Below are 25,655 nucleotides of genomic sequence, written 5' to 3'. Positions count from 1 at the left end.
TTCATTTACCCATACACAGATGGAATGGCCCTTTTGGGTTTTCTCTTCATGAGATGCTCTCTTAGACTTTATCTGCAGGACACCCCATTATAATTCCATAGCCTCCACAATCTTAAAATTGAAGATTATGAACAATAGGGCTTGGTGGAAAACTTGTGATCAAAAGAGATCTTTGACATTAATATATCTATCTTCCAAGATCCCCATTTTTATAGTGTTTCAGCTTTCTATAGTTACTTTCTTCTCAGCTCAGTGATATGTTTTAATAGTGTCTTCAACTATTTTTTTTCAGAGAGGGTTATGTATGCTGTCTAATATACTGTCAGAAATGTAAATCTCCTTATTTATCTACCAAACTATTCATTTCTTGCTTTTCCAGCTATTCTTATCCTGGACAAAAGACTTTTTGGACACATTAGAGCCAGTGAAGACCTATCACATGGAAAACAAACTAGGTTTATTTTGTGAAACTTGAAAAACAAAGTAAAAATACTCTTATCATAGGTAAAAACGTTTGAAGTTCATGTATACAATACCTATGATATTCTGTTTTCTGTGAGATGAATGCTTATAAGTGATATAGAATTTAATGTCAAATCAATGTGAGGAAGAACATTTGAACACAGCTTTCCCAAAATGGAGGAAGAGAACCACCCTTCATTGGAAGTGTTCCCAAAAGGGCTGAATGATTATTTTTCCATGGGATTAATATAAAATATATTAGTCAGGGGTTGAATAGATGACATCTAAATTTCCTTGCATTCCAATATTCATTTTTTTTAATCCTAAAATAAAACATCTACTCTTCTTTAGGTTCCAAATGTCTGAAATATTTTCCGAATTATCAGACATTTCTTCAATTAAACTATTCTCAAATACAGTAATACGTTTTCTAAACATTTCTTGATTCAAGAATTCATTTACTCTTGAATTTCTTCTAAGATGGCAGGAAATAAATGGAATTATTTCATTATTTTTGTTATGTTTTTCCAAACACATGTTTCAACAATTATCAACTTAAGGAGTTCCATAGTTTGTTTATTTCCTTCTAACTTGTAAATCAGAAAAAAACATGATCACAGATTTAAAATAAAAGTACTTCAACTCTATCATGTTAATATTGAGAGTTCAAAGTTTGATTACATGGAGGAATCAGTATTCATTTTAATAACAGTGTTATCATAAATGTAATCACAAATCATATCAAATTATATGCATACATAAAGACACAGCATCAAAAAATAGCCCAAATTCACACATTAATTTCTTAGTAACCTTACTGTGTAATCTACACAATAATTACCTATGAAGCTATCATTTTCTTTAGAAGTCATATACCATTTGTTCCTCATAGACTTTTTATTTGTTTGCTTTTTTATGTTTTTTGTTTTTATGCTTCAGGAAAACCCATTTCATGCTTCTTGCCACAATCTGGCAAGTCAAAAAATAAAAATATTACAATTGAGTGTTATTTTCCTGACCAAGACCTCAGCATTAAATAAATCTTAGCCTGAACTAACAAATGTCACAAAGTCAAAAGCATGAAAACCCATACAATAATCATATAAAACATTAAAATGATGCTCTAGATCATATAAAATAAATATCAATGCAATATGCACATTGATTATGTGGGGGAAGAAACCTACAGCAAATAACATATAACTACTGTATCCAAAATTTGAGCTAAAACTATTAGCTTAGCTAGAAGAGGCATCAAACATTTAATTAAGAGGGATTTTGTTTTATCTTCTTAGACTTTAGAAGGGTATATAGAGGGAGATGATCCTGGTACTTTAAGAAGATTTATAAGGATCTCTGAGTCATGCTTTCTTTTTCCTCATATAAATTTCTCAGTAGTAGGCAAAAACTTTCAAAAATCACTATGCTGACCTTGGAGGTATGCTTTAAGTAGTATATTTACTGCTTCTAGTTTTGTTTTTTCCACTGAAAAGCATTTAAAATGTGAGGTGCTACCTTTTACCCATCTCCAGCAAGAAGGAAGCAGTTTTGTCCATTATCTTCAGGATTTATTCTGTCTCCTGAGAGCTCACAGCCCTCCCTAATTCAAATGTTTATTTCCCTTTGTCCCTTCATAGCTTTCAACTTTCCCACCCCAACTTAGCTCTCAGTGGCTTTGAATAAACTAAGAAAAACAAAGAAAAGTCAAAGTGACATTTTTTGCAAAATTCCCTGCTGAATGTGAATTGGTGACTTGGTTATGATGAAAACTAAAGGTGTAAAGATTATATCTTAATAAGAGATAACATTATTGAATAGCTTCTGTGCATGATGAATGATGCTAGCACTTTACATTGCTTTATCTCCAATACTCACACTAACATTGACAACAAAATTTTATTTCCATTTTAGGGATGAAGAAATCAGGTGCAGAGGATTTAAGTAATTTTCCCAAAGTCCCACACATAGTGAATGGAAAGCTAGGATTTGGATAAAATCAGTCTATCTCTAAACCCTGTCTGTATTTTTTTCCTTCCACATTGATCTTCTAGGAACATAGAGAGTGATGAGGAAATTCATTTGGGTTTTAATTTCTAGAAAGGTAGATAGATATGCTTGCTAATTTGTTTTCACGCAATTCCATAAACATTTCTTAAATTGTTATTTTGAGAACACTGTATTATGCAGATTGTAGGGAATATTCAAAATATCTTTTAGACAACATCTTAAATTCGGGATGCTTATAGTCTAGAAATGAAGTAAAGTAGATCCATCTATCTATATGGATTCTGTCAAAAGATAGGTATCTATCTTTTGATCCATTGGTCAATGTGATAGATCAGGCTGCTATAATATATTATCATAGACTGGGTGGCTTTTAAACAACATCGACTTATTTCTCATAGTTCTGGAGGCTGGGAAGTCCAAGATCAAGGTGCCAGCATATTCACTATCTGATGAGAGCCCTCTTTCTGGTTCATAGACAGCCATCCTCTCCATGTGTCCTCACATGTTGGAAAAAGAGCAAGTGAGCCATCTAAGGTCTCTTTTACAAGGCACTAATCCCATTCACGATGGTTCCACCCTCATGGCCTCATTACCTCCCAAAAGCTCAATCTCCAAATACCACCACGTTGGAGATTAGACTTCAACATATGAATTTTGGGTGGACACAAACATCCAGTCTATTGCAGTCAACTATATGCATCCTGATTCTGTTTTCAGCATCAGACCCAATTAATGTTCACATACAGACATAAAATCTTTTCATCTTTTTCTTCCTGTAATATAGCAAACAATCTTGCTAAGGTGATTTCTGCAGTCTGTTTTTACTATTGAAGAAGATTTCAGAGAATCATCAAACAGATAGATTTGGCTTTAGCTGCATAAAAAAGTAGTTTGATTTATTTTGCAAATAAACAATACAAAGGGGGTGTTGTGGATTACTCTTATATGATGCCAGCCCCTCAGGTTTCCTTTGTTCATCAACCTACACAGCTTAGGCAAATTCTGCTGAAAATGTTTCCTGATGGGCACATACATATAGAATCACAGATAACTGGGATATCCTCACTGAAATACAGCCACTAGATAAGCTCCCGCAAGTTACAGTCTCAGTTCAGAGATTTTGGAGTTTAACATTGTGTACTCGAATGCTTCCAAATCCATTCTGGGTGTTCTATCCAGCATTTGTATTCAATGGTTCAACCAAAAAGTAAATTAAAAGCTGAAATAAACTCAGTATATTCATTGAGCTTTTTACCCCTAACCAAAGCAAATGTAAAACTGTTTCTAGGCCATTAACTGAATTAGATTTTACTCTGGCTTTTTGGTTACATGCTTGTTGGTTTCTAATTCAACTGACTAGGTCAAACAGGAACTAAATCTACATATTTCTCTATGAAACAGGTATAAAAACAATACAAACTATTTTTCTAAACCAAACTTAAACCAAACAAATATTTCATTAAATCTAAGTTTGTGAGAGAAAAGAGGAAGGGGAGGTGTTCTGGCTTCAGAGATTGCATTGTAGTGACTTGAAGATACTCTTATGATGCTAAATATCAATATGGAATTTCAGCTACTCATCACTCTGGTGCTGTTATGTCTGACTTCCCTTTGATATCATGCCAAATTCTTTTCCTTTAACTTATTTATTCACAATCCAAATAACCAAAATGAATTCACATGCACACACTCATACATACACACATACACATTTACTCAAAAAAAAAAAAAGTTAATTGTTTGTCACTGCCAGCTCTACTAGGTATACGTTTCTCACTGTGGTTTTCAAGATCTTTCATAACATGGTCTTAACTTATCTTTCCAGCATTATTGCCTTAATTTCACCTCTGTAAATCCTAAGTAACCACAAATTGAAATAATTCACTGTGGCTAAAGGCAATGATATTCTATCTCAGTGACTTTGTTAATACTGTCCCTTTACCTATATTTTCTTTCTATTGATACTTTTATGGGAAATTCTACTGTTAGGACTTTGTAAAATTCCGAAGGTAGAGGAAAGGTAAGCAGAAGCCAAATTATTGTATGACTTACTAAAGGGTACAATATATAATATATCCTGAAGCATCTGATACAAGACCATAATAGGCATATTTAATAGATTATTTTCCCAGAGTGAAAAGGAAGTTAGATAATAGAAATAAGGTTAACAGTAAAGAGACTAGCTAGGAAGCAAAGACAATAATTCAAATAACGATTAGGGATTTGAACTGAAGAGTATTAGTAGAGATTTATTCATTCAATCAAGTGTTGCGATTCTTTTTTTTTTCAGTGTTTTCTTTTTATTATTGAAGTATAGTTGATTTACAATGTTGTGTTAGTTTCTGAGATTCTTTTTAAATGCGGTCTGTTGTAACCAGTACTTGCTAGTACTACTCATTTCTCAATCATTGCACTTACAGCCACACGTTTATTAACTACATTATCTGGTTTCTATACTATCACAGGAGTCAGTTGTATCAAATGCCTTGCCACACATGGGTCACCATTTTTCCAGGCTCCTGTAATAGTTACCTTGTCACCCACTGCCAAGATCCAAAGTCAAATTCAATGCCTTATATTCTCTATGTTTTGTTAGAGCAACACCCAGTCCTGGTAGAAATTCCTCCACAGAGATTAACCATACAGTTCACCAATGTCCCCAACCCTGGTCGTGCTCAGTGTTCTCTCCAAGCACAACTCTGCCTTTCCCAGAGCTGGCCCAAGTAATGACAAGTTTCTGAACAATCTTTCATCTGTTCTATAAAGCATCTTGTCTTGTATGTAGAAGTTACTCAGTAAATTCTTATTGAACAAAATCCATATATTTATTATTATATGTTTCTGTTATGCTCTTAACTCCAAAAAGATTTGTAATAGTCTTTACTTTTGTGCATGTGTGTATGATTATACCTCTGATCAACAGTGAAAATTTTCACTTTTACTGTCTTTAAACAGTGAAGTCAAGCATCATTTACCAGTGAATATGTGAGCTAAATAGACAGTTGTTCAGCATCATTGTAACTTCTGAGGTTCATTTTGAACCTTCATAGAGAAGTTCAAGTATGATTACAAATATTTGCTACAACGTTATCTATGTTATGTTATACTTTTATTATTTTAATATAAAAATAGCAACAGCTGTTATTTTCTGAGTAGATATTATGTGCCAGGAATTTTTATGCATTTGACTTAAATTTATTTTATCATCACAATAGCCCTATGAGGTAGTTATTATTCAGAAGGTGCAGATTAGAAAACTGAGGGATAAAGGGAATAAATAGTATAACCAGAATTTGAAAATCGAAAGTTTGATTCCTGAGCTCACTCTTAAACACTATACAATATTTCCTTTTTAGAATGTGGAGGCATATCAGATGTTAGAACTAAGGTGTGGAATTTTCATTGAACAAGAATGTATCCTCTAAATTGGGATTTCTCAACCTCAGTTCTATTGACATTTTAGACTACATAATTCTTGTTATAGGGGCTATATGTGTATTGTCAAGTGTTGAGCAGCATCCCTGCCCTTTACCCACTAGATTCCAGTAGCACCCACAAGTCATGACAATCAAAAATGTCTCCAGATGCTTCTCTCAGTGTGCCCTAAATGGGCAAAATCACCTCTGTCAAGAACAACTGAGATACATTTTTAAAAAGTGAAACTATACTTAAATTCTCATTAGTCACTGATGCACCCTCATAATATAGTATGGTTGAATGATCTTGTTTCATCAAGATATAGCGTAAATTAAGCACATTTTATTCTAGGCACTCAATATCTTCTTTTCACATCAGAATGTCTTTTCAGGGACAAAAGGTATTTTTAGAAGCTCTTCTCTGTCAGTCCTTTCACTTAATCTTTCATGATATCCATCAGCTGAGAAAAAAGACCACAATGGAGTAAAATATCTGATGAGAAAAGATGTCTCAAAAAGCCCCCCTTCTCCCAAAGCTATTGCAAATGAACCATTATGTGTAAGCTCTCAAGGAATAGCTCTCAGGTAATAATGACTTTTTAAAAAAGTAAATTCCTGGTAGTAACTCTTGAGAATATAACTAGATGCAATTGTTCTTCATCAGCTCTTCAGATAGCCAATTTTATACAGGATATCAATTATGTTAAGAAAGTTCCAAGGCCATGTGAGAGATTGTTAGCAGCTTTTTTCCCCCTCAAATCACCAGGATTTGAGAACTATGACTGCTGTGGTTTCATTAGTCTCATACTTACAGCCAGATTTTCATTCTTTCTCATGTAAGAGTGTATCATATTATTATCAAAAGCAGTTAATATTATCATAATCAACAACCACATCATCATCTGTTCACACATGGTCACATGAGGATGAGTGACATGTATAAGTGCAAAATCCATGGAGAATTAGATCATTTTCTCTAATAATTATTCTAATTCATGGACCCTTATAAACTCCCAGACTTGTGCACTGAAGTTTGTGTTCAGCAAACTCTAAGAGGAAGTACTTATGGAACAGAACATTTGTAATTTTTCATTGGCCGTCTGAGCCGTCTATCTAACTGGCATAAGTATTTGACTGTTGAAAGCACGTCCGCATGATTTAGATAAGATGTGACATTTTCCATTTTAATCTGAACCAACAGCCCAGAGTTCTCAGTGGACATTTTACATTACTGGTAGAAAATTCCTTCTAAGAGTATCCTCACCTCTAACCAGTTTATTGTGCAAAGATAATATTGTGCAAACACTGGTCAGGTTTTTCATTGTGCTCTTTTCCTCTCATGTTTTTATGATTATTTCATAAACTAAAAGAAATCAGTTTAATTGTCATTTTACTATTGACTAGTTTCACAATGAATGTATAAATTACCATTCTTATCACTGTATTTTCATATTTGAATTTGTCAAGTCTTCAGAGTTTTTCCTTGACTTTAAATCTTTCTTGTGCAAGATGAAATTCCAGTCATGATGTCAGGACCATGAAGAATAACTTTTCCTAGATAAATGATTGGTCCTTCTATATCGGTTATCTATTGCTGCATAATAAAACACCCCAAAGCTCAGTGGCTTATGACAACAACTATTTTATATGGCTCTTGAGTCTGTGGGTCAGCTTGTCAACTCTGTTGATCTTAGCTAGGCTCACTCATGTGACTGTGATCAGCTTATGGGTCAACTGGGAACTGGCTGGTCCAGCATGGTCTAGGCTAAGACAACTCAGCTCTACTCCACATAGCCTCTCATTCTGCAGTATGCCAACACAGCTTATTCAACATGTTAGTTGGGTACTGTTCCAACATAGTGAGCAGAAATACTCAACTTCTTTGAAGACTAGGCTTGAAAATGGCACGTCACTTCTGTTTCATTCTGTTGCTGAAAGCAAGTCACAAAGCCGGTCCAGATTTAAGAGGAGGGGGAATAGTCTCCATCTCTTGGTTAGAGGAGCTACAGAGTCAGTACAAAGGGCATACATAGTAAGTAATGACTTTTGCGAGGGATGGGGGGGTTGTAATCTACCACACCTCCAATATTGACAATTTTGACATTTTGAATGTAAGCAGTGAGCCTTCTGCACGTACAGCTATGTTGTCAAAATATGGTCAGAATAAACTGATTCTGTGCAGCAATTTTATTACTCACAGGGAAGTTGATTAAACTGACCAGTTTACAGATGTAAATATGGGAGATGGCGCTTTTGAGGGATGAGTTGAGAATTTTATGATTTATCCTAAAACCCAGATGCAGAAACAGAGAAAAAAATTTGAGTAGTGTCTTTAAAGTTTAGGCCTATCTTGGTAAAGTTTATCTAACGCAGCACCCTATGTATTGTTATTTTATTAAGTCAGTAGGATCTCTGTGCATAGATGGCATGTGAAGCAGATGAAAATGAGGCAGAATGTTCTGTTCTTTAATGTGGGAAAAAGTATAATGTGCACACATTCCATTTCAGTAGAAAAACCCCATGGAAATGTAGTATTCCAAGCAGAACTAAGACTCACTATAATACTGCCTAGTAATATCACTTCTAAAAAGCTATCATAATGCTTAGCTGGATTTCAGTACTCTTATTGCTCATGAATGTTCAAATTGCAGGGAAAGCACATTGAGAATAATTATCTGTTTTAAGCCACAACAAAGATACTTTCTTTGATTCCTGCTTATTTTGGAATATGTACAGAGGTTTAAGTGGAACAACCAAAATTTTAAAAGTAGAAGAAAAAATTACTTATGTTATAAAAGTGAATTATATATGAACTACATTGAAGGTAAACACATTTTTCTGACCTAGTTAAATGTGGTAGATTCCTCCAATCCTTTGGGAGGGATCCGTTTGCATTGGCACATGACCATGACTTCTGACTGCATATGAGGGATGCTGTGAGCTAAAATCAGCAATAAAAATATTCATATGTGTATATCACTTTGCAAGGAGTGTTCATATACTTTGTGAACATGTTATTTTTATCAAATCTGTAAGGAATACAGGGCATTATAATTATGCATTTTATGTGAAAAGTCTGAGGCTCAGGGAGATGGCTGACTTGTCAAATGCCATACTGCTCCTGCATAGGAGGATATGAAAGAAATATGGGTTCTCTAATTCAATGTCCAGAGCTCTTCTCCATACACCATTATAACTTTTTCCTATAGATATTGAATAATGATGCAGTTACTTAACTCCAAATACCAGAGAGGAATGAAGAGACAGCTGGGGTCATACTTAAATCCAACTAGGTTCACACTGCTATATTTAAAACGGATAACCAACAAGGACATACTGTATAGCACAGGGAACTCTGCTCAATATTATGCAACAACCTAAATGGGAAAATAATTTGAAAAAGAATAGATACATGTATATGTATAACAGAATCACTTTGCTGTACACCTGAAACTAACACAATATTGTTAATCAACTAAACTCCAATATAAAATAAAAAGTTTTAAAAAATCTAACTAGGTTCCATGTCTAGCAAACTTGCAAGATACATCCAGAAATCTAAAGGACTTCTCCAATACCCCCCACCCCCCGCAGCCTGGGAAAACTCATGCTGGGAAACAGAGGCAGGCATGATGAATTTTATCCACAAAGAAAGTTTTGTTATTAGAGAGAAATAATGATTTTGAATGTGGTTGCAGTCATTTAAATCCATCTTGTGGATGCATGGATTTGTGCCTGTGTCCTGGAGAGACGAACAGGGCTGTGATCAAGAAAATTTAAAGGAACAGTTTCAGTTTCTTCTGTAAAGTCTGTACAAGCAACCTTGCCATAAGACTTTTTAAATCCCAATCTCACCCAAAGAGAGATAGGAGTCTCCCCTCTCCCCACAGTGCCAAAGAGGCCTCCAACAGCTTTATGCTGGTGTTGACTTTTATTTAGTGAGGATGGTGATGTTTGTTGGCTCCACATCGGTGACTGTTGCTATTTCTATTTCAGCAATGGGAATGTCCACTAGGAGATCCCGGTGCTAGCAAAGCAATAGGAGAAGAAGGTGAGTTCATGAGTACATTGTAACAAACATTCATACACTCGGTCTCAGATTATTTTAAAAAATATATAACTTTGTACAACTTTGCTTTTTAGCTTCAGGCTGCCTTCAGTAATCATTTTACCCCATCCTGTTCCAGGATAGTCTATATGGTCAAGAGATTTGTCAGTAAAATTCAAGTCACTGTCCACTGTCCAAAGTCCAGGAACTGGGAGGAAAACGTTCAGTCATTCTGGAGCTTTCCAACCACCTCCTATTACCCTTTGCTATTATCCTTCTCTTCAGAATTTTGTGCATTCTGAAATCAGGGAAGGAACAGGGATTCCATGATAGCCTTCGGGCGAGGTAATTCATTCCATTTGGCCCATGAACTCCAGTGTCTGTCTATGCTCCATTTTCTTGGCTCACTTGATATTCTTTGTTTATGCTAACATTTGTTTTCATAACCATGGACTCTGCCATTTTCTCCACTTGGAATTACCCTCACTCTTATTGACTGGCTTTCTCCACACTTCCAAAACACCAAGAAAGCACAGAATTCTGGACTGTCTTCACTGTACATAGTGAGGAGTTCAGAACCCAAGGTGAGTTTGCCCATAGGCACCAACAGACTCACCTATAAAAATTGGTCTGCTACCCCTTCCATGCCATAGGGGGCATGAATCCACGACTAATGCAAGATTTCTCTAGAAGGTTTATAATCTCCCAAGGATACAGCATGGAAATGGGACACTGGACATAATCTGAGTGTTTCTACATTTACATCTTCATCTTTGCTCTCTCTCCTCTCTTCCTCATCCTTCCCAGTAGGAAACTTCTCCTAGACTGAAGCCTTGTCCTTCCTATTCCACGGCTCATTATAATAACTCTGTGCTACAAGTATTTAGGATTGACTATTGATACTAAAACTTAGTTTTGAGATTTATAAGGAAAATCTTTTCTCTCTCAACAAAGTCTAACTTTTCCTTCATGGAACTTAAAAAGTTAAGTTTTGCCAAAGCAATGACATCTTTGTTCTAGGCATTATCTTCTCCTTCCTTCACGAAACCCATAAATTCTTCTTCTTAAATAAATGCTGAGTGGCAGCTAGGAAATATTAGGGTGTGATTTGGAATAAAACTGTATTGATTTATTATTTTATTATTTTCTCAGTTTTGACTGAGATATAATTCACTAATAACATTGTATCAGTTTAAGGTGTACAACATAATGATTTGATACATGTAAATATTGAAAAATGATTACCACAATAAGTTTTGTTAACATCCATCTCCTCACATAGCTACAATTTTTTTCTTGTGATAAGGACTTTAGAAATCTACTCCCTTAGAAACTTTAAATATATAATACAGTACTGTTAACTATTAGGTATGTGTGTGTGTGTGTGTGTGTGGTATATATATGATATTATTTTTAAAAAATAGAATACCCATATCACTATCAAATATGATTTATTCCTGGATATTCATTTGGAGAGAAATGAATTCATTTGGAGAAATTCATTTAATCCTTCATTAAAAAGTTGGATGACTGAACCAATAATATTTGAGCCATTGTTGATAATGTAGTGTCAGTTGTGTCTACAAGCAGATGAAGTCTGAAAAACTCAGGTTGCAAAACTTTGTTGTATTGGGATGGATGCAGAACCCATAAAGGCTTATTTAACCCAGTGATTTTCAAACTGTACCTCACAGTGCCATTCAGGTCTGTGGAGCTGTTTCTGGGAAAACCAATTGTCAGTCAGAGCATTTACACTGTTTTACATACTAGCATTTCAATTAAAATTTCATTTGAAGGAAGTTTCCATTATTACAGTTTTCCATCATTACAAGAAATTATATAAATAGATGATAAATACAGTGACATAGATAGATATAGAGCAACATATAAATGTAGATAAATAAGACAGATTAGATAGATAGATAGATAGATGTAAACCTCTATTTTAACCTTTAAATTCAATGCTTTCCTGACCAGCAAGTCCACCTTAGTTTATGGTGATGCACTGAAGTTGGTGGAAAAGGAGGACTGACTTGGTTTTCTTTGATAGAACACTTATTATTCCAAGCACAGTGCATGCTACTTTCATTATTTAATTCATCCTCACAGGAATCATGTGAAATGGTAGTATGATCTCCATTTTATGAATGGAAACAGGCCCAGGGAAGTTAAGAAGCTTGTTCAGAGTCAGTGAACAAGAAAGACAGAAGTGGTTTTTAAATTAACTTGGGTGTGACTGAACTAAAAGTCCATACTTTACTCCTACAGTTATATTACCATGTCGTCTCTAACATGGTAATAAGTGGTGCATAGTGTAGACATAGTCATCTTGGGGATAACATGCAGAAAGATGTGTAGATTCCATTTGCTGCTACAATCGCCATGGTTCAAGTAAAGGGGATCTTTTATTAAACTTGGAAATGAAAATCAGCAAATCTTTTGTACCATAAAATTCTAATATGTATGACTCTACTTTAGAAGTCTTTGTCAAATTCTTTAGCTTTGAATAGAATTTTCTTAATCACAGTTTTTGTATCAAAATATATAATCATATGCCTGCTCTTCAAAGTATTCTACTTTCAACATTCACTGTTTTATTCCACAAATATACACATTTTAAGACATTTATTGCCAAGTCTACTGCCTCATGTTATTTTTTTAAACAAAGTTTTGATTTTTATTTTCTTATATCCCCATATTATGCCTCAGTACTTTATTCAAGAAGAGGATTATTCTTCCATATCAACTCTCTAAAACGATGCTTCAGTAATATGTTAACTATATTTATTCCTTTATAAGTTCAATTTTATTTAAAAAGACATTGTGACCAAAAAGTTAGCCAAAATTCATTAGGAACAAAAGCAAAGTTAATGAAATAGAAAAACAAATTAAAATCTGACTACATACATTCACTAACGATATTATGAAGAGATCTTAGGTGAAAATAGTAAATAAGAAATTAATCGTGAGAGGAGTAACTATATTATGATTTAAAAATTAACACTGGACTTGAAAACGGAAGATCTAAGTTCAAGTCCCAGATATGCCATATACTAAGTTTAGCAGGTAAGTTAATATGTGTAACTCTCCAATTAATGTTTGTAAAGTGAGGATAATAATATCTATCTCCTATAGTAATTATGAGGATTAAATAAAATTGCATGTAAAAGCATGTTAAGATATAGAATTCTATACAAGTAAAAGGTACATTTATTAGAAGACATTTTTCTGTTTCAGAGTAAACTGACTTAATTCAATTGCCAACACAAGTGCACATAGTCACCCCAATGGGAGACAGATGCCTTTGGCTGGTCTATGCTTGTGCTAAAAATGAGGCTGAGAAGTAATAAGGAGCCAGCCCAGATGAACACTCCAATTATATTCCTTTTTTTAACCAAAGACCCAGAGGTTTCTCAAGATTCCTCTCTTTGTTTTCCAGTTAGTACACCTGGAACTCTATCCAATTTCACAGCAGTCATCTCCTTTGTGTTTTGGATTGGGGTTTTCTCTTGTCAATGGGATTCACTGATCTATTTATCAATCACTTTCTTAGCAATTTCTTTGTTCCAGGAATTATTTTAGGTGATAGGGTAGGGTATTGAAGAAGACTAAAAATACGTCATGGAGACTATATTATATAAATAATATGCAGTAAAAAATAAATAAACAAGGAGATTGTATAAATGCTACAGTGAAAATAAGAAAAGGTGGTATGATAGCAATTATGGGTGGATATTTAACAATGATTAGGAGTTAGTGTTCAAGAATCTGCCTCATAGAGAACACTAATTCAATTGCTGGCTAGACTTACCACTTTGGAAAATTGCTTTAACTGCTCTGACCTTGCATTTCCCTACCTGCAAAATGGCAATAAGTATGTTAATAACTATTTCAAGGGGCAATTGAGAAGATTAAATGAACTATTACACGTAAAGTGTTTGGAACAGAACCTGGAACGTACTTTAGACTAAGTAGTCAGTGCAGGCATTTCTGACAAAAAAAATAGTTAAGGCAAGACCTGGATGACAAGGAGATGGCTTTGAGAAGCTCTGAGCGGAACACTTAGTGAAATAAAATAGTGAAAAATAGCTCATACAAAGGTTCTGATATAAAACCAGACTTGAGTCTTTTAGGGAAAAAAAGGCCATCGGTGTTAGAAGCATGTTGTGATGGTTAATTTTATATGTCAACTTGACTGAACTAAAGGATGCCCATGCAGCTGGTAAAACATTATTTCAGGTTGTGTCTGTGAAGGTGTTTCTGGAAGATATTAGCATTTGATTCAGTAGACAGTAAAGAAGATTCCCCTTGTTAATGTGAGTGGGCATTATCCAATCTGTTGAGAACCTCAACAGAACAAAAAGACAAAGGTAGAGAGAATTCTCTCTCTCTTCTTGTGCTGTGACATCCATCTTTTCCTGCATTTGGACACTGGAGCTCCTGATTCATGGGCCTTGGGACTCTAGGACTTACGCTATAGGCCCCCTTGCTTCTCAGGCCATTTGGATTGGACTTAACTATACCACCAGCTTTTCCTGATTTTCCAGCTTGCAAATGGCAGATTGTGAGACTTGTCAGCCTTCATAATCATGTGAGCCAATTCCTATAATAAACCTCTTCATATGTATACATGTTATTGGTTTTATTTATCTGGAGAACGCTGACTAATACACATAGTGATCAGGTGGCAAGATGCTAGACCCAGTGAGCTCTTGATGGAGGTTGGATTTATCTTATGTTTGATGGGTTGTCTTCTGAGGAATATAATTAAGGGAGTGGAAGGATATGTTTGGCATAAGAGGCTATCGTAAAATCCAGTGCTGAAATGATAGTGGCTTGGAGTAGAATGATCTCTGTAGTTGTGGAGGAAAGTAGGCAGACTTCATAGCAAAAAGGAAGGTGCCAAAAATGGAGAATAAGAAGGAGTTGTAAAGGAGGAAAAAGGAAAACTATAAAACATGGTATCATAACAGTCAAGGGAAGACAATTTTAAGAAGGATGGAGTATTCAACCGTCAAATGTTGCTGAGAAGCTGGATCAAATGAAGACAAGGTTGTGGCCATTCGTCATTTGATGATGGTCACTAAATACTTTGAGCACAGTAGTTTTAGGGAAATGCTGTAGATGAAAGGCTGGGTAGGTGAGGTGAGAACGGGAGGCAATGAAATGAAGGCAGCAGTTCTGGACATCTATTCTGAAAAGTTGTACTGCAAAAGATGTCAGGACCAAGCGGACAGAGCGGCGAGTTCAAAGAACTTTTGGTTTTGGTTTGGGTTGTGTTGATATAGTTGTTTATAATATGGGCAATACTAGAGCATCAGCTTTAATTTTCAAAAATTGTTTGTAATGTCTGGTCAGCAAATACACACAGCAACAATTCCCACACACCCACTTTCCAGCTTTTTCTTTTCCAGGTTTGTTGTGAACTTGAACCATTAAATATGTAAATATTAGCTACAATTTCCAGAAGTTCGGGCCCAGAAGAAATAGTAAACATTCGTCTTCACTATCGTGACTCACTCCTGTATCTGTAATTATCAAACATCCGAATTAAGATGTCAGTAGTGGCCAGGGTCCAGCCCATCTCAATGAGTCTGTTTAGAAAAACTAAAGTTCAGCTCAGAAGATTATAAAGTTCACATTGCCCCATCACTTTGGTTTGTGTGGATTGCAACTATTTAGCAATTTTAATTAATTTAAAAGCTACCTATTCTCCAGCCTCTGGACACTCATGCATTTACTTCCACTAAGCACTTCACAACCAGCATGGCATTTCAACAGTGCATTATGCTCTGAATGTGACACACTGAGAAGATAACAATATCGCCTAAGACAGAGTTCCTTTCCAAATGTTTAACCTGAATCTAATCATGAGGAAACAATCAGAAAATCCAAATTGAGAACCATTCAGCAAAACAACTAGCCTGAGCCCAACAAAAATGTCCATACCGTACAGACAAATAGAAGGCTGCTGGCCTGAAGGAGATTAAAGAGATGTGACAATGAAATGCAATGTGTGATCACTGATTAGATCTTGGATTAAAAAAAAAAAAGCTAAAAAGGACAGCATTCAGATAATTGGGGATATTTGCATATGGACTGTATATTAGATATAAATTTTATATCAATGTTAAATTCCCTGAGTGTGAGAATTATAGTATAGTTGTAAGGATAATGCTCATGTTTTTAGAAGCTAAATGCTGACTTATTTATGTGAATTATTTTGTCTTTCTTCAATTTGTTCTTAGATGCTTTAGAAGGGGCAGATAGGCAGACAGAGAGAGAAGATATAAAGCAAACAAAACAGACAAAATAAAATATGAATAATAAATACATAAATAAACTACTCATGCTATTGTCTGTGTTTAGAAATTTAATCTGCACACAAATGCTAATAATATTCACTGTCTAATCATAATACATAGTTCAGTTTTCCCCACAAAATTCCAAAATCCTTATAGGCAGGAAATAAGTGATATGCATCTTTATCAAAACACTGAGCTCTAGAAAAAAAGTGCACAAAACTGAAACTCAGAAAATGTTTGCTAACACAAAACCTATAAAAATGCTAAAAGTATTAAAACTGCTAAAAAAAACCCAAACAAATAATATTTAGACATTATAGTAGAAAAAGTATACCCCCGATACATTTTTTTGAAGTTCTGGTAACTATACTTTAGAATAGATGGTTAGTAAAGGACCAAACTCAAAGAGAAAACAATCATCACAGCCTTAGTAATAAAACCACTGATGAGTAATTATACAAGTCACTACAAGGCTGCTTTGAAATCAGTGTTCAAAAAACAACTATGAACAAATCCTAGACTTAGAAATTAATATTGTTGGAAATATATCAGTACAAATCATCAAAATTCAAATAAAATTTTCTTAAATCAAATTCATCATTTTAGCTCCAGAAAAATGAACTATTTCATTTTACAGAAGATACAAGAATCTATAAAAATATGTAATGCCAAGACTTTCCGTTGTCAGTAAATAAACTCCTAAAGATTTTAAAGGGTTCAAAAGATTAGGTTTCATCAATTTGTAATTTTTCCCTTCCGTCACTTTGAAAGGACTCTTTATACAAGTCCATTTTGTAGACCTTATAAAGAATCCTCTCATTTCTCTCTCAAAGAACCTGCATTGTGTATGACGGTTGTGAGGTTAGAGCCAATCTGTGGCATTGGTCTCAATAACTATCATCCCTATCTTCGTCTACTTTTAAGGTTCTAAAAAATAATCAAGATAAAAATTTTATTCTTGTGGTTTCAATAGGCAATTTTTCTCTGATTTGCCCTTCGATGTTATAACATGTAAAGTAATGTGGAATTAATCAGAGGATTCCATTCATGCATGGTAGAAAAATAAAGGTATAAGATATACAGTGACCGTCTGTGTGGAATCACAGATTTTTATTTGGCCAAGCTTTATAGAATTCATCATTTTTCTCTTTAGAGTATCTCATTTTCCCTCAACATCACCATCCCCCAATACTACCCCCATTTATCATTCCAACCCGTAAAAAAATATATTGGATGAAAAAAGAATACATGATCCTTCATTAACAAAAGAAAATTAGAAAATGTATTCTTGTCTAAAATGGAGGAATAGCTTTGAATCTTACAAAATAGATTCCTTTGATATTTTGTTCTAATTTGCTCAAGCTGCTGTTAGTTTTATTGAGCAACTCTATATTTTAGAATTTCTCTGCTAAATATACTGCATTAAAGCACACTGTATTTTACCCTCCTGCTAAGATCAGGCTCAAAGATACAAAAATGGAGGTGGGAAGACTTAGCAATTGAGGCTACACTTAATATACTATTTGAAAAACAAAAAGTGGACTAAAACATATGGCATGTAGGCGAAACTGTGTTTAAAATATATTTATCCAACAAAAATAAATTAAGGTGATCTAGGGTTAATAACCAAAGCCGGGAAAAGAAGACTCTTCTGCAACTTACATTGTTTAAAATTATCAAGAACATATATTGAAACATCAAAATTCTCTTCTACATTATAGAAGCCTTTCACATATTCAGAATGTTAAAAATAAATATTTTTGAAGTTATCTTTACTTCCTATTTTTATTCTATGTATGCCTTAACTATCAGTACTTTTAAAAAACTACTACCTCAGGCTTCACGCTGAGATTAATTTGAATATTTTTAGAATCCTCTGCCTTTTAATTAGGTTTCCTCTAAAATCTTAACCCATTTCTTCTCATGTTACCATTTCATAATATTTCTTTTGATTTCAACTGATGCTCCTAGATCAAATGAACTAGTAATTTCAAGAGATATCTTGATAAGTCTCTCCCAAAATACAGACTTTTTAACCATTGCTCAAAAAGTTTCCCATCTAAGCTAGTAAAACTTGTTTACTTATGCTCGATATTTCCTCCCACTCTTTGAATATCAGAAATGCTTTACAGTAGGCATATTTAGGCTCACCTGTGCAATATGAGCCAGCAGGATAAGAAAGGAAATTTCAGTTATGCAACTGCTAAATAAATCCATTTACATTATTTTTCAAAAACAACTATGAACAAATCCTAGACTTAGAAATTAATATCAGACATAATACATACATACAATATGTATGTAATTTATTCCTACACTATATGTCTAAGTGTTTAATATATTTTAATTTCTCTTTAGGTTATGCCTTTAGAGAGGATTACAGTTTTATTTCCTAAAAACTAAACTGAAAAATCTATATAAACACATATTTCAGATTTGATCCACATAAGTTTTCAGATTCAACATACAAATAAATTTGTATCTCCAACATAAATCCTTGAATTAAGTGTAAATTTGTTAAGTAACTCCTTGATTACCTGTTTATATCTTGTTTTTGTATCAGTTTTTAACATAGGAGCTTCTCCCTTTAAGAGCTTGACCCTACACACACACCCCTACACACACACTGCTAGAGAAGACTGGAATTGAGGCACAGCACCACTCTACTGCTGTCCCGGAGAGACCCACATAGTATTTTAGCTGCATATTCCGATTTTGAACATCTTTATAACACTGCTCTGGAAATCCCCAAACTGCTTTTGCATCTATGAAAATAAAGGGTCCCATTGTTATGCAATGGGCTATAAAGAAAGTACAAGCTTTTTATTCTTATGGGTCCTTTTATAGTATCTGATGTTATTGGAGCAGGGACTGCTTGGGGCAAGGGAGAACTAGGCCAAGTTTCAAGCCAACCAGTTTGTTCATTTCCCTTTATGTTCACTGATGCACCACTTTCAGTAATAAGATCCTTATTCCATGTTTTGGCACTCTAAGTCATGACATTAAAATGACTATAAGGAAACGTATCACAGGCTATTTATCTTTGCGAGGTAGATAATTTAGAAATGTAAGTTATGTGTTTATTATTTTTTTCAAAGATTTTTTGATGTGGACCATTTTTAAAGTCTTTATCGAATTTGTTACAATATTGCTTCTGTTTTCTGTTTTGGTTTTTTGGCCCTGTGGCATGTGGGATCTTAGCTCCCCAACGAGGGTTCGAACTTGCACCCCCTGCATTGGAAGGCGAAGTCTTAACCACTGGACCGCCAGGGAAGTCCCAGTTATGTGTTTAAACCAAGGAAATTAACAAAAACAGTACACTTCAGGATTATTGTTGACTTAATTCTGAGTTCATGATATTTATTGACAGCTCTCTTCAGTAATGCAGTTAGAATATATACATATTTATATATATATAAATTTTTATATATTTACATATAATATAAATAAATTCAATGTAGACACAGACCTATTGAAAGAAAGTCAGTAGCTATAAATCTCTATTGAAATAATGCAAAAGGGCTTGCTCCAGACTTCATAATTTCTTTGCCATGTAGACCACTATTTCTAATCCTTTTACGCTTTCCCTAATTTAGACTGTTTAAAACCTCATTCCATAGCAAAGAAAACTGAAAAAAGTATGCTCTATTCTTCCACCTCAGAAACACATGTAGTTACTTCCAGTTTTAGCTCAAACATGTAAAAAGCTTGGAAGCAATCCTTCTCATCCCTACGACTAGAAAAAAGCTGAACAAACTAAAAATCAGCATCTTTGTTTGGACTTATGAGAAAAACTGAGGTCACAGGGTAAACTGGCACCCCAAAAACCTGGAGAAATAGGCAAACACAGAGAGTTACAGCTAGAAATGCTTGCCTAAATTAGAAGCAACCGAAAACATAAAGTGGTGGGAACACATATATGATAATTTTGATGAATTTCTGCAGGCTGATTATGGACTAGCGTGAGAGTGAGAACTCCTGGAGGACACGGTTTTGGGGGATACCAACACACTTTCAAGGGTTTTACCCTTAAGAAACTGCATGAGGTTCTCAAAAGGAAGAGCCAGGAGAGATTCCTCATGGTTTTAGGAGAGGTGAGGAAAGGAAGAGTAACCAATGTGAAATGTACCAGAGCATTCTCCATACCAAAAGCCTACTCTCCAGAGAAAAAGACTTTACCAGAGTCTTATCAACCTGGAGGAAGGTCATTTCCCAGACATGATCCCCCCTATAGCCTTTCAGTCTTAGCTAAAAGGAGAAAAAATAAATAAAAGCTAAGAAACACTTGTCAAGGTCACAGCCCAGGGATACAGGCCCACCAAAAATATCAGAAGATTATAGTTTCTCAACTTCATAAAGAACATCTACAAAACACCTACAACTAATGTCATACTTAATAGTGAGGTTCTGGCCCCCAAGATTGTGAGAAAAGCAAGTATATCCTCTTTCAGCACTCCTAATGCAATTTCATACTGAGAGCTAGTGCAATAAGATAACTAATTAACCAACTAACTAAATAAATAAATAAAAGCTGTACCAATTGGGAGGGGGAAAAAGCCCTATTTTTGTTGGCAGATAATATGATTGTCTGTGAAGAAAATTTAAAAATCAACTAAAACTCCTAGGAATAATAAGTGAGTATAGCATGGTCACAGGACAAAAGGTTAATATACAAGTTCAACTGCATTCCTATACACCAGCAATGGCTGTGTGGAATTTGAGATTTTAAAAACACATTATTTACAATAGCACCCCCAAAATAAATACATTAAAATATGTACAGGATCTATATACGGAAAATTACAAAATCCTGAGAAAAGAAATTTAAAAATTAAATAAATGCAGAGATAATTCATATTTATGGATTGGAAGACTCATATTGTTAAGGTATTAAATTTTCATATTTTGAATTCTGGATTCAACACAATCCAGATCAAACTCCAAGAAAGTTATTTGCAGGCTATATAAAAACTGAATGCAAAATTGAGATAGAGAGGCAAAATATCTAGAAGACACAATAATACAACACAATAATAAGATTAAAGTTGGAGAACTCACATTACCTGATTTCATGACTTGGCATAAAGTTACAGTAATCAAGAGAGTATGATATTGATGACAGAATAAGCATACAGATCAATGGAATGAAGTAGAGACCCCAGAAATAGCTCCATACAAATATAATCAACTAACTTTAGGCAAAAAGCAAAGGTAATTCAATGGAGAAAGAATATTCTTTTCAACAAATGATGCTGGAACAACTGGACATTGACATGTGAAAAAGTAAGGCTTGACAAAGACCTTTACACTTTTCAAAAAATTAACTCAAAATATTAAATGGAAAGCTCTAAAACTTCTAGAAGACAACGTAAGAGAAAACTACCAATCTGGGTTTGGTGATGAATTTTTTAATACAAGACCTTAAAGCATGATCCATGAAAGAAATATTGATGAGTTGGACTTCATTAAAATTATAAAAATTTCTTCTCTATGAAAGACATTGTTAAGGAAATCAAAAGATAAGCCAAATACTAGGAGAAAATAGTTGCAAAATATATATCTGTTAAAGGACTTGTGACCAAAACAACGAACTCTCAAAACTCAACAGTAAGAAAAGAAATAATCCAATTGAAAAATGGGCAAAAGATTTGAATAACCACCTTACCAGAAAAATGTATACAGTGTGGTGTCCACAAATACGGTGGAGTAGGTAACTCCATAGTACCATCTCTCCAAAGAAACATCAAAAAATCAGGCAAAAACAGTTAGAATAAACATTGCCAGAACTTTAGCAAATTGCCAAAGGTCTACAGCAACAAAGAAAATGCTGAAACAGGAGCAAGGCAACTTTCAAACAACAAGGAAGCTTTGCAACATTTTTACTTGCCCTTGCCATGCTCTCCTTTCCAGCTCAGTGGCAGTCTTGAAGATGGCGGCTCACACTGCAAATGTAGGACCCTGTGCTCTGGTTCTGGAGGGAGCAGAACTGAACCTGTTCTTAAAGAATGGCATTTGTCTGCTTCTCAGCTTCCTGCCTGGAAGCTGCCTGAAGAAACGACACAAAGTGCATGTCTTTGTTTCTCCTAACTCAGAATTTACTCATGGCAGACTCACTGTCATTCCTCAAAAATATTCTAAGAAATGAACAACTTGCTGCCACCTGGGGCAAAAGAATACAGTGGAGGCAAACGGAGAGTGTTGAAAGCCTGAGAGGAAAAGCTGGAGAGTTTCTTTGGGAAATTAGGGTAGTCAAAAGAGCTGGGGTATTTGGAAAAATCACACACATGTGCATGTCCAGGGCAGGATGCATGCTCAGAAAAGACCTGAGAAGACCCCAAGTGTTCACCTATAACTGATCTGTAGCCTTGGTGCAAACATGAAGTTAAGGCTGTCAGAGTTGTAAATGGCCTCCCAGGCTAAGTGCTGAAAGGCCCCAACATGGAGCCAATCTGCAAAGCAGGGGAGTTCTTTGGTTTGTTCATTTGTTTGTTTTTGTAGTGTTGTTCTTCATTATTATTCAGCAAAAAATATTTTCTAAGTTCCTGTGTGATATTTTCTTTGACCTGTGAGTTATCCAGAGTTGCTTACTTTCCAAATATTTTGGGATTTTCTTGCTATTCCTATTGATTTCTATTTAATACCATTACTGGCAGAAAACAAAACTTTGTATGTTTCAATCATTTGAAATGTATTCAGATATGGTGGGGACCAAATTTTCTCACTGCTGGAGGGGAAGTTTATAGCTAAGCAATAGGATAAGTCAAGAATGGTCCATGTAGTAATGGACTAGAATTGGAGACATAAATATGAACTCAGGTTTAGCTTAATGAAGATACCATTGGTTACATATAGAAATATATAAATATGTGTATGGTGCAGACATATATATTTCCTTGCTCTGTCAGCTGAGACTACCTAGAAGAAATGACACACAGCAGTAGCAATAAACAATACACCAGATCTTGGCTTCTTGGTTTCTAATACCATTCTTCCTTAAAAGGAACCAGGGATCCTTGGCAAAATGGCTGACTAGAAATGAATGGAGCAGGAAATATATAAGATGAGGCTTGAGCATCTTGCAGTGCCAGAAATAAGGGAGCAAAATAATAATAATAATGGTGATGATGATGATGGCAGTAAGTCAAAGGCACACAGAAGCCAAGTTAAAGAACTTCCAATGACCAAAATTGGAAAAATTTGAGCAAACAAATATATAAAATAGTATTAGATTATAACCTAAAGTTTCAGTACATACCTATGAGTCTTGTACTGATATAAATGAATGACTGAACAAATAAACCAGTGGAAGATGAGGGACGAATCTCAGGATGAGAAGCATAACTTCCAATACCTTAAGTGTAGGCTGCACCAAGTGACTTCCTTCAAAAGAGTGCAGAATGTAAAAGGAAAAAGGAAGAGTAACTTTATAGTGGAGAAACCTGACAAACACTACTTCATCCAAGTGATCAAGGTCGACATCACTTATCAACATAATTCAGGTTGATAGGATACTTTACCTCTGTGATCTTCCTCTCCAAAACTTACAACCCCAGTCTAATCATAAGGAAAAAAATCAGAAAAATTCCAATAGAGGGATATTCTGAAATATATATGACCAATACTCCTCAAAATTGTCAAGGTCATCAAAAACAATGAAGGTTTGAGAAACTGTCACAGCCAAGAGGAGCTTGCAGGAGACATGACAACTAAATGTGATGTGGTATCCTAGATGGAAATCCTGGATTTTTACATTAGGCGAAAAGTAAGGAAACCTGAATAAAGTATGGACTTAATTATAATAAATCGCATAGTAACGTGTGATGTTAATAGTAGGGGTACCTGGGTTTAGGGTATATGAAAACACTCTCTTTTTCACAATTTTTATGTAAATCTAAAACTTTAAAAAATAAAGTTTAATTTTAAAAAGATATAAGAAACCCTCCTCAAAAAAATATATTTACTTACACATGCAATTTTTTTGTGAGGTAGGTATGGGCAGGGGATGGAGAAAGCGCCTATGGACTAGGAAATAGATGCATTTGAGGAGAAATGATATGTAAGCAGCATCCTTATAAAAGGTAATTATCCAAAGAGTAGTTCCATGACTGGGTTGAGTGGCCAGTCGTGCTGTGCATTTTTAAGACTACAGACTGTTCATTACTAGGGGCTGTCATTTTCTACCACCTCTCCCTGAGTGGTGGGCACCACAGAAGGAGCTAGACATTTAGAGATTCTAAACAGATTGCTAAACAGATATTATTCCGACCTTTATTTGTGTTCACATCTTTGCAAAAACTCATGTTGTCCTCCCCTCTCCCTTGTTGCTCACAGTCCAGTGTTCATATAATTCTCCTTGAGGCTGATGACACAAGACCCCTAGGACCTATGACTGACACAGTTAAAAAAAAAAAAAAAAAAGAAGGCATATGCTTGACTAGTCAAGCTGAACAATTTGCATGACCTGTGACAAACCCTGCATGATGCCCCAGCAGTGGTTCTGAGTTACATTGGTAAGACCTTTCCATAGCCCTAGATTCTTCATCCATGCCCTAAACAGAGTTATTCTGCATAAATTAGTATAAAGAGAAGACTAGATAGAGAAAAGTTTTACTTGGATATGAAATAGGTTACTACAAATTGGCTGATGGTACCTGCCAAAGAGGAGAAAGATGTTTTAAACAATAAGAGGACTTCCATTTCCAGTTAGGATTGAAAACGTAATAATGTTGATCTAACCATAAAAATGAAAATAAGCTGAACAAATCACCAAACAGTATCTAAAATAAATTCAGAGAGACGATAATGCAAAGAAATCAAAGTAAGCTAATATCCAGAAAAGGATGAGTGCATAGTATAAGAGAAGACATCATCACTGCTTTCATCCTTGGTGAAGCAGAAGAAAGAAGACTCTGCCATAGACTGAGGAAAAGACACCAGACAAATTCATACATACTTTTTATAGCTACATATGGGCTGACATGATAAATTAGAATTCCAAAGAGCCCCACCACACAGCAAGTTGTCTTCATCTAGCAACACTTTTCATAGTCCTACAGCAAATTCAGGAATAGACCAAAGACTGGGTTCAAGGTAAAATAACTGTGAGATCCTCCCAGAGGCATGTGGGGCTTTTCACTAAACAAAGCAACACCTGACTGAATGAAGTCAGGACAAGAAAGCTGAAAGGAAATCCTGAGAGGCACTCACTCTCTGCCTTAACCAATGTCAAGGCAACCAACGTTAAGGCAACGTTACAGCAACATTAAGGTACACATTTATATAAGTATATACGTTTTAAAAGATTATTGACCATTTAGACAAAATAATAACAGTGCATTGTGAGGATTTTAGCATATGAAGAAATATAAAGTATGATAGGAGCCAAAACAGAGGGAAGGGCAAATGAAATGATACTAT

General features: G+C 34.9%; 1 long non-coding RNA gene across 1 annotated transcript in view; it reads left to right on the top strand.

Annotated features, from left to right (window-relative positions):
• Positions 1-9,876: 9,876 nt before the first annotated feature.
• The window catches only part of LOC137202873 (uncharacterized), a 111,231-nt gene continuing 95,452 nt past the window's right edge, over positions 9,877-25,655 (top strand). Inside the window, exon 1 of the long non-coding RNA XR_010932809.1 lies at positions 9,877-9,936. This is a non-coding gene — a long non-coding RNA (uncharacterized lncRNA). The remainder of the gene's footprint in view (positions 9,937-25,655) is intronic.

The sequence above is a fragment of the Pseudorca crassidens genome, chromosome 11, assembly GCF_039906515.1.
Source record: "Pseudorca crassidens isolate mPseCra1 chromosome 11, mPseCra1.hap1, whole genome shotgun sequence".
Classification (NCBI taxonomy): domain Eukaryota; kingdom Metazoa; phylum Chordata; class Mammalia; order Artiodactyla; family Delphinidae; genus Pseudorca; species Pseudorca crassidens.
Note: the sequence above shows the minus strand (reverse complement) of the source record. Positions and strands in the feature narration are given on the sequence as shown.